Source organism: Corvus kubaryi, unplaced genomic scaffold (assembly GCF_017639235.1).
Source record: "Corvus kubaryi isolate FWS band 111438036 unplaced genomic scaffold, C.kubaryi_AGA036_p1.0 37354, whole genome shotgun sequence".
Lineage (NCBI taxonomy): Eukaryota > Metazoa > Chordata > Aves > Passeriformes > Corvidae > Corvus > Corvus kubaryi.
In genome coordinates this window covers 17,613,522-17,623,114 of record NW_024581116.1, presented here as the reverse complement: position 1 = coordinate 17,623,114, position 9,593 = coordinate 17,613,522, and the positions used below count along the sequence as shown (strand labels likewise).

General features: G+C 38.0%; 1 long non-coding RNA gene across 1 annotated transcript; it reads left to right on the top strand.

Annotated features, from left to right (window-relative positions):
- The first annotated feature begins 2,627 nt into the window (after positions 1-2,627).
- On the top strand, positions 2,628-8,373 carry LOC121667029. The gene is made up of 3 exons (XR_006016891.1): positions 2,628-2,736; positions 4,015-4,016; positions 8,359-8,373. It is a non-coding gene; the product is annotated as an uncharacterized LOC121667029 (long non-coding RNA).
- The last annotated feature ends 1,220 nt before the right edge of the window (positions 8,374-9,593 follow it).

Below are 9,593 nucleotides of genomic sequence, written 5' to 3'. Positions count from 1 at the left end.
GCCAGCTCCTTCAACTTTGGCTAAGTGGTGGAAATGAGGTAAGGGCCATCTTGTTCATTATCAGATCAATATGTCTTATGAATTCATCTACACTGGAAAGATATTAAATGTGCCCCTGTGTCACATGAGAAGAATACCCCTCTGCATTCTCAAATGTTGCTCTTGGTGATGATGTCATTAAGAAAAATGCATTTAAGAAAAAAATCCTTTTCTTATGGCAATTCTCCAAGACAACTTTTTAAATCAGTAGGAACAGCTGAAACTGAATGTCATGTTTCAGTTTTGCTACAAATATTCAAGATATAGCAAGACTGGGGTGGGGAGGAATAAATGACAATGAAATTATGAAAATAGGGAGAACTTGTCATGCCGATTACTTTGATTCATTCCACCACAACAGCAGCAGAGATTATTTATAGATGCCTGCTGGAATCCATTTATGAATGCTTCTGAGTACTCATCTAAATCATAAACAACTTAATATGCTTCATAGGGTTCATTGCTTAAAATCTGAATACACTAACAAATCCTCAATTCCTTTTTGAAAACAGTCCTATTATTGTGATGTGCACATACTGAATGTCATTCTGAAGTTTTATATTAAACTTCTTTTTGTAGTATTTAAATGCTTCCCAGTAATGACTGTGACTAATATTGTCATAATATTAATCTTTTCTGTCATTCTCAGTAACGTGTATGAACAATATAGAATGTCTAAGGATAATTGCTGATGTTAGTCAAAAACATAATAAGTGCTTTGAAAGGATAACTTTTTCTGGAATTGTCAGAAACAATATATGTATATTTAGTTCTTTTAACAAGTTAGATAAAAAAGAACTGTCATAAATCTCATCTAAAGAAGGATGTTGATTTATTCCAGGAATAATCCAGTTATTAATCCTGCCTATCCAGTTAATAATTCCTGCCTTGTCAGTATAAAGAAGGTGATAAGGCAATAAAGTTGATCTGATGAAATACCAAGGTGTTGTCCTTTTGTATCTGATACTGTATTTCATGACATACAGTTATCTATATCCTGTGACTTCAGCAGCCATATGACATTACAGAATTACAAAATTCAGAATTACACATCAAACAAGGCTGTGCTCTGCCTCAATGCGTAGTTGCAAACCATTATGAGATTCAGTATTATATTTTGGTGTTTATAAATCAGACTCTCCTCAGATGTATCACCCAAATAAATCACAGATAATGGTCTAGACAACAAATTGTGAAAACCAAACTGACTGGAAGCAGTCTTTTCTTTATCACAGTGATACAGGCACAGCTGTCCAGGTGAAATTTGAGAGATTTAAAACAGTAGTTAAGCTGCATCCCATCTAGTTAAAACATATTATGCTCATGTGCACAAAGCACATAAAATGTCTAAAATACAAGCAGATGTTGTTATACTTTGGTATAGACAGAATAATGACCTGAGTAAATGTAGTGGGTTGAACCTGAGTTGATGGACAGTCTTTTAGACTAATGACGCTTCCCACAATTTACATATTTAAACCGCACGGAAAGGCGGGAATTGCCTTTTGTCCGAGCTCGCCTGCTGGAAGGTGGGGGGGCTCCGAGCCTCCAGGCCCCGCCGGGCCGGGGCCACTGCCCCTTTTCCCCTTTCCCAACGCTGCGGCACGGACCCTGGGTCGCTGGGGGGGAACTGTCCCAGAGCCGCAGGCAGCTAAAACCAGCCATGGACTGCCACAGCTAAACCCATCCAGCGCAACTTCTTGGGACTGGTGGGTCCCTTTCCTCTCCACACGCAGAACCGGCGGAGCCAACAGGACCCGGCAGAGCCTCCTTTCTGCAACCAGCACACTTCGTGCTGAACTGAAGAGGACACCATGCAGCCAGCAGCACAGAGGGAGCGAGGCTTTCCCCACCGTAAAGCCTGAACAAGAACACTCCTCAACATGGCGGCTTCAGAGTCAGAAAGGAAGAGAAAGTGAGTCACGTGAGATGAAGCTGAACATGGCGACGGGAGAAAAGAGGGCGGTGCCGCAATTCTGGCGCGTAGCTTAAAAAACCTTCTTGCATGCCGTGGTAAGAAACTGTGATATCACAAACTGTTTGTCTCTTTAATCCATTTGAAGTACATGGGGGGATGGAGAATCCACGTTGCCTGTGAAGATTGTGAAGAGTGCCTATGCCAGGCTATATAGAAGCAGTGAGAGGCTTTTAGAGACTTGTGGCGAAGAAAGCCTTTGTGTGCAGGCCAAAATAACTTATCCTTAAAAAGATTAATAACCCCATGTGATGGCCCATGTTTTGCAGTGTGAAGGAACTGTGAGATTTTTCATGGGAGAGATGTTATACACACAGCAGATTGTTTGTTTCCGGGCGGGTCTGCTGTTGGTGGCAGTTTGGGAACCACGTGCAACTGAAGAAAACCCTTTTTTCCTCAAGCATAAGAGAGAGACTTTTCAAGAACTGCAACACCGACTAACATCCCATGTTCTGTTATCCTTTGTGCGAGTTGGGTAAAAGGAGAGAAGTGCTGGAAGGGGGGGGGGGATTTGCTTTAATTTCTTGTTATTTCTCTTTACTTTTAATTCTATTAGTAATAAAACTCTTTCATTGTACTGCAACTGTTTAAGGTTTGTGCCTGCTTTGCTTTCTCCTAATTTTTATCTCACAAAAAGGAAATAAGTAAGTAATGAATATTTTGAACCAAAACCACTACACTTAATTGGCATTTCCGCCCGGTTTCGAACTCAACCCACTACAGTAAAAGACTGAACTATGCTCTTATGTGGAGTGTTGGTTTTAACTTAGTAAGCTTAAATACTGAAGCTGATATCTCTTAAAAAATTATCTATTGCATTTGACATGGAAAAAACCTTCTAATTTATTAATATAAATTATATACTGAGATTCATTTTACAATATCTGATATGCCATGTATTTATAGGTTCTGAAACAACTTCACCCTTAACAGAAGAGGCTAAAGGAAAAACTTCACAGACTTATGAAAAATACCACAGCTGCACAAAGATTCCATCTGTCATCAGTAATGATGACATTTTAGTGGCTGAACATTTTACTGTCACTCTAGCTATGTCCATTAAGTCACAATTCTTGGAACTACTAGTCATGAAGAGCAGAACACTTAAAACGGCTTCATGTTGTACTAGTATAGCATAAACACTGACATGAACCCAGGTGAAGAACAGGAAAACAGAAAAATACGACTATTAGCTATTACTGTATCCCACAGCCATAGGGAGGAGAGGAGAGAAGATCCAGCAGGCAGGAATTGTGCAGCAAGATTGATTTATTTAATTATTTTACAAACTCTTTTATAGACTTTTTTTCATAGTCTAATTGGACAAAGGATCAGCCACCCCCTGGGGTGATTGGCTAGAATCCTAAAACATCCATTGTCAAAATATTTTTCTACTGTACCATAAACATAGTTCTACAAAGTCACAGGTGTTCATAGTTTACAGAACTCTGCAAATATCTTTGTGTGAGAGAAAAGTATCTCACGGGCCTAGAAAGAAGCAGTAAAATTTCTTGCTAACAGCATTTTTGTATCCACAATTAGCAAGCCTGTAAAGTTCAGCAAATTAAAGTAGACCAAAAATGACAGATAAAATAGACAGGATTACCCAATGCAATCAACACCTTTTAAAATGCATATGAATGGATTTCAGTCTTTCAAAACATTGTCAAGACTTAATCAGGTAACAAAATGCCTGTTTACAATTTATTTCTTTATGAGTCTATGGAAGTAATGCAATTATGCCTTATGAACAAGTATGCAGTATTAATTTCATTTTTCAACATCCACAATACTGTATTATGATAAAAAAAGTCACCACGGACTTCATTGGTATCTTATAAAGACTTCTGACGTGTATGGATTTATACGTATATTTAATATTAAAAACATACAAATCATACTTCATGGAGGCAAGTTAAAATATATATGGAAGTGACTGCATATCTAAATATGCAATAGTTTGCAAATATGACCGTGTACAATAGTCAGAAGCATATTAGTTGTTTTACGAGTTCCAAATCCTGTTAATATGGAAATTATTTGAATAAAATTTTAAAATTATAGATCCTGGCTCAGAGGGTTATTTTTTAAGGAAGAAATCCTCAGACTTTGATGATATAATTGTATAATCATGGTGCCATTTTGTGTCATTCTAAAAGTTTTTAAGTGTTAAATCTATTAAGGCATGTGTATCAGATTTCAAGTTCATAATTTTAACATCAAACCTATATAATGCTGACATAAATCTTCATTGCTTTGTGGAGGTGGATGGATTTTGCTGAAATTTATTCAGAAGACAACACTGAAATTTAAACTGTGGTTTCACTTCAATCTTATTGAGTAGGAAGATGTAAGACTTCAAAAACAATCTTCAGATTTTTTCCCTGTGTTTTAGAGTTTAATGTTTCACAAGGCTTCTGTACACAAATTTTTACTTAGGACTCTTCGTTTTAGATTTTGTTTGGTTTTGAAATCTTTTTGGAAATTTTTGTGAGGGAATCCAGTATTTCCAACTTTCCGACTTCAAAAATGAATTCAAAGCATTTAAAAGACCAGTCATGCCTGAGAAAATCACAAACTTTGCCACTGAGAAAAATTGGGAGGTTACCTTTTCAAGTCTACCTTGCTAGCATTACCAGAAACATTCTGTTCTTAACTAATATTCCATGTAATAGTTTGATCCTAGTACCTGGAAGTTTTGAAACTATGCAATAGGCTGCATTCACAGGGAAAAGCAGTGGGGTTTTTTTCAAAAACAGTCCAAATATTTTGGAAATCTTGAAACTTTTGGTATAAGTCATGAGGCTGTAAAACCAAAGTTATCATTGTAAAATATAAGCTTAAAATTCATCAAAAGTCTGTAAAGTCTGCATTAATATAGACTTCTTGAAATTTTTTAACATTATGTAAATGAACATACCTCGAAAATATGACATCCCTCTCTCTTGCTGCCACTATTCATCTCTGTTTCTCTGCACCCTTTGTTGAAGAACTGTGAAAAATCAACACTATTTAAGAAGAGCTATTTAATAAAGTTGTGTATTTTTATTTGTGCAGAATGAGGGCTGAGTGCTTCACCAGTGAAATAAATTTTATCAGAATTTTTTTACCATATTTTTTTTCCTAGGGGACTGATAAATATCTAAGCCATGCACATAAACGTGCCTACACAGGTAAAACACTGTGTAGTAAGCAAAGAATGTGCACACTACAGATGTACTAGGAGTGAAGAATAGCTACAATTTCTTAATTTAGGATTGAAAAAGGGCCAATCAAATTGTTTCTTTGTTGCAGAATTTCACAGTCCATTTACATCCAAACGGGAGGAGTACATGGTTATGAATAAGCCAAGAACAGAGGAATAGAAAATATGCACTACAATGAAGTAGGAATGAAATTTAGGGACTGAGAACGTACAGTTAGTCTTCTATTCACAGAAAGTGTAAACAAGCATGTCCAGCCACTGCCTTTTCAATATGAAAGAAAAAAAAATATGGCAGTGGCATTTGCATGAGGCACTGCAGGTTATGTTTCGCAGAGATAGGAAGATACTATCAAGTCTTTGCTTGGAAGCAAAGTCACAGTTCTAGAGCCAGGGTACAAAAACACTTTTAGAAGAAGCTGGCATGAAAATAGCAAACAAACTTTTAGGAAGCCTGAAACAAAATGTGACTCCCCCTCATAGATCACTGCCATGCATTACGTACAATTAAGATTATAACATAACCACATAAGGAGCAGCAGGCATCCTGGAGAAAGAAACATGGCTGGATAACAGTTGCATCTTGGCTACAGCAATGAAGGGTCACATGTAGAGAGAAACAGATTTGAATCAGACTTGGGGCCACAAGTGGTATAATGTATTAATGTGATCCCATTGGGGAATTCAAAGGAAGGCAGGTGGGATCATACAGCCAATTTCTCCCCTGAAGAGACAAATTCACATTTGGAATGAAAGCCTAGCCCAAAACAAGTTTTATTTTTTTATTCAGTGGCAAGCTTTATTGTAAATGTACAAAAACTTTACACAGTTTGTTATCTATCTCTATTGTGCCCTATATGAAGCTAAATGAGCAAGCAGTGCTTAATGAAACTATTTGTATTATCTCAAGATTTGGCCAGAAACTACTTCTCCCCTTTCTGAGATTGGTAATGCCCATTTCCAATCACAGAAATTTTTAAAGATATTTAGAACTGCCTTGTGAGGCATGTTCTACAATAATACCTCAAAAATGTTTTTCAATGCTGAGTATTATTTTATGAAAATATTTTTTTTCCCCTGAAATGTAAAACACTTGAGAATTTTGAAACTCACAACTTGACTAAATAAACAATTAGATAGGATAGAAAAAAAGCCCACACTTTTCCAGACTGGACTTTGGGGGCTGGGTTATTTTTTTTTTAACTTATCATTGCAAGAAAACACTGGTCCTACAATAACCAAAAAAGACCAAAGTCTGGACTTTGGGTAATCAGCCCTCCAAAAATATTTCTGTCTTCTTGTCTAATATGTTCTAAATCTGAATGCAAAAAAGTTATATTCATGTTAATAAAATGAGGAGGGGCAGGTGTGGCTTCTGAAGGACTGCTATGCACCTGTAAAATCAATGGTTTTTTTTCTAAAATTCACTTTAATTTTCCTTTTCTTTCTCTCCTTCTTTCATTCTTGTAAACATTTTCAAAGTTGCCATACAATCTTTTTTCTCATCTTACCTTCTCCAAGCCTCTTCAGTGCTACCTTCTCCAGGAGACAATACATTCATGGAAGTAATACTGAAGTACTGCAGTGTTCATGCTGACAGTCCTGTAAACTCCACGTGGGTGGAAATCTGCTACTGCCTAAAGCACCACTGACTTCATGGGACAACAAAGCTGTTATATGCTAAGGAAAACAGAAGTATTGCCAGTGTGTAAAATTTCCTTAGGCTTTCTGAAAAATTAGGACAAAACCTGGTGTACGAGCTTCGTTTGTAATAAAAGAGGCTCATAAGCTTTCTTTTCTAGATCTATGTTAATGGAGGATAAGATGCATATAACCAACCCTGCATTTGTTTATTGTATGGCATTTCTAGCTCTGGGCTTGTATAAAATGATGTTGCTTTCCGTACTTTGAAGTTCTGAGAACTAAATAAAGCAAACTCTATGGTGGCTTAGTAACATAGAGATTCTTAAAAAGGTGTCATGTCATGGCAAAGAGTAACACATTTTTACTGTACTAATTTTTAATCAAATATGACAGGCTCTCTTACACCATTTGAAAATTTGAAGATAAAGCAGACTCAGACCCTTGCAAAAATATACTGCTGTTATAACAGTAAATTTAAAAAGCACCTGCTAGTACATATAGCTTTTTCTAGATGTTTTTACTCTGCTGTACTTATCAATTGTCTTTCAAGGGAAATATAACACATCTTCCCAGCATTTCTTTCTAGAATTGAATTTGGTATTAAATCTCATCTAATGAAACACTAGAACTTCAGTCATTTTCTTAAGACCTTAAAAGGGGTATCATTCTTTTAAAATGAGTACACAGAAATCATAATAAAGCATGAAAATAGCAAGAAAATTGCTAGGTTTAAAAAAAACAAAACAGCCAACCATTAGATAAAATCACATTTTAGGCCACTTTCTGTGTTTCTGTGGTGCAGCAGAAACTTTTCTATACAAAGAACCTGTAAAAGAGCTTTAAACGGAAAGGAACGGAAAGCTCCAGTTCAAACAGAATAGCTTAATAGCTTTCCTGGTTATAATTAAAAGGAGGTTTCCTGGCTCACTGTCCACAGTCCATGTAATTAGCACCTGAAATAACATTGCAGTACAATTGAACTGCATAACAAAACTTCTTCATCCTGATAATAAGCAAGGCTAAATGTCATTTCTTTAGCACAGAAAAATACCTTCAAATACCTCCCTAGAAACCTTGAATCAAATCCAGAAAACCAATCATCAATAGAAGTATTTATTTTACATGTTCTTATTTCCATGTAAAACAAAAAACTTTTACATATTCCATAGGAATTTTAATAATCATACATACTAAAAAAAAAAGAGAAGTTAATATTAGAAAAATGAAAATAAACTATGTTTTCAATAAACATTTTTTTTCCTCTCTGTGCTTTATTTAAGAATAAAAAAATGTTTTTCCACACAAAACTGAAAAATGCTGGTGCTATGTGTGGCAGATAATCAGTTGTATTGTTTTTGCATGGCCTGGTTTTGTTAGCAGGGGGGCTACAGGGGTGGCTTCTGTGAGAAGCTGCCAGGAGATCCCTCAGTGTCCAGCAGAGCCAATCCCTGGTGGCTCTGAGGATGGATGTGCCCCTGGCCAAGGCTGGGTCAATCAGAAATGGTGGTAATGCCTCTGTGATAACACAGTTAAGAAGAAATCAAAACAAAAGGTGGTGGCACAGTTTTAATTGTGACTAGAGAAGAGCAGAGTGAGAACATGTGAGAAGAACAACTCTGCAGACACCAAGGTCAGTGCAGAAGGAGAGGGATGGGGCAGGGGTCCTCCAGGTTCCAGAGCCAAGATTGTCTTGCAGCCAGCCCATGGTGCAGCCCATGGTGAAGCAGCTGTGCCCCTGCAGCCCATGGGGATCTATGAGGGATGCAGAGATCCACCCGCAGCCCATGGGGGAGGTGCCCACACTGGAGCAGGTGGATACCTGGGAGGAGGCTGTGGTCCTGTGGGACACCTGTGGAGAGAGGGGCCCTGCTCCTCGCTCTCCACAGGGAGCAGCCTGTCCTTGGAGGACTGCACCCCAGAAAAGAGTGACCCATGCTGCAGCATTTGGGGGGTGGTGTTGCCTATGGGAGGGAATCACTTTGCAGCAGTAGCAGGGAGTTGCTGCTCATGAGATGGACTCACACTGGAGAAGTTCATGGAGAGCTATCTCCTGTGGGAGCGACCCCATGGTGCAGCAGGGGAAGGACTCCTCTCCCTGAGCAGTGGGAGAAGCCACAGGTGATGAACTGACCAAAGCTCACATTCCCATCTCCCTGCACGGCTGGGGGGTAGAAGGTAGAGTTGGAAGGAGGGAGGGATGGGGAGAAGGTGTTTTTAAGACCTTATTTTACTTCTCATTATCCTGCTCTGATTTTGTTACTACTAAATTCACTTTATATCTCTAAATTGAGCCTGTTTTGCCCATGATGGTATTTGACGAGTGATCTCTCCTGGTCCTTATCTCAACTCATTAACTCTTTGTTAAATTTTCTCTCCTCTGACCAGCTGCAGAGGGGAGTGAGTGAGTGGCTTTTGCAGGTGCCTGGCATCAGGCCAGCATCAGGCCACCATGACATCAGTGAATAAATTCGCTTTTCGTTTTACAATTTGAAGATGTTATATATTACACCATCCAGTTAGTTCATATTACTCTCTTATTTCAGGATTTGCCATTCTATGTTGACTTCTGTTAGACTCCTTTTAGACAGCCTCTAGTGGCATGAGTAACTTCCACTTTGGGGGGGGAAGTGTTTTCCCAAATACTAGAAATCTGGCCCTGAACCACTGCTGCTGTCTCATACCCATATCCATTTATTAACCTTTCATCTCTTTTTAGAATCTGGGTAAAAAAAT